This window comes from Lipotes vexillifer, unplaced genomic scaffold (genome assembly GCF_000442215.2).
Source record: "Lipotes vexillifer unplaced genomic scaffold, Lipotes_vexillifer_v1.1 scaffold418, whole genome shotgun sequence".
Lineage (NCBI taxonomy): Eukaryota > Metazoa > Chordata > Mammalia > Artiodactyla > Lipotidae > Lipotes > Lipotes vexillifer.
This window is the reverse complement of record NW_006798629.1, coordinates 2,309,559-2,310,552: the sequence shown is the minus strand read 5'-3', so window position 1 is coordinate 2,310,552 and position 994 is coordinate 2,309,559. Positions and strand designations below refer to the sequence as shown.

At 46.4% G+C, this 994-nt stretch overlaps 1 pseudogene; it reads left to right on the top strand.

Moving 5' to 3' along the window:
* Nucleotides 1–374: 374 nt before the first annotated feature.
* LOC103075708 (small nuclear ribonucleoprotein E pseudogene) lies at nucleotides 375–643 on the top strand (annotated as a pseudogene).
* Nucleotides 644–994: the final 351 nt, after the last annotated feature.

Genomic DNA, 994 nt, shown 5'->3' with positions numbered 1-994 from the left:
GCCTTCTTGGCTGCTCCAGAGTCTGAGGAAGCAATATATCATGAAAGAACATCCTGGTCCTAGGGCTTTGCTGCAGGAACATCCAGTCTCATTCTCCCAGGTTATCTGGGAAAATTTCCAGGAATCTAGTTGCTAAGCAGAGCTTCAGGAGGAATAGGTATGCATTACCTATCTGATTCAATCCCAAAGTCTTATCTATTTTAGGCCAATGGTTCAACCTTTTGTTTGTAATTTAGGTTGAATTTTTAAGGTAAATATTATGACATAAAGAAAGCAAGGGCGGACTTCCTTGGTGGCGCAGTGGTTAAGAATCCGCCTGCCATTTTTTTTTTGAGGTAGTGTGCGGGATAGTGTGGTCTTTGTGAGTTTCCACCATGGCGTACCGGGGCCAGGGCCAGGAGGTGCAGAAGGTGATGGTGCAGCCCATCAATCTCATCTTCAGATACTTGCAAAATAGATCTCGGATTCAGGTGTGGCTTTATGAGCAAGTGAATATGTGGATAGAGGGCTGTATCATTAGTACTGATGAGTATATGAACCTCGTATTAGATGATGCAGAAGAGATCCATTCTAAAACAAAGTCAAGAAAACAACTGGGTCGGATCATGCTAACATTACTCTGCTCCAAAGTGTCTCCAGCTAGAAATGATCAGTGAAGTGAGAAGCTGTTGAGAAGGCAATACAGTTCTTTTAGGTGTCCTTTGTTAGGAGTGTAGTTTTAAAGCATTTATTCATATTGTTTTGCTCACCTTTGTGTTATTACCAGATGACAATAAATGCTGTGGAATTGTTTTTATTAAAATATTTAGGGCTTACCTGGTGGCGCAGTAGTTGAGAGTCCGCCTGCTGATGCAGGGGACGCGGGTTCGTGCCCCGGTCCGGGAGGATCCCACATGCTGCGGAGCGGCTGGGCCCGTGAGCCATGGCTGCTGAGCCTGCAGGTCCGGAGCCTGCGCTCCGCAACGGGAGAGGCCACAACAGTGAGAGGCCCGCG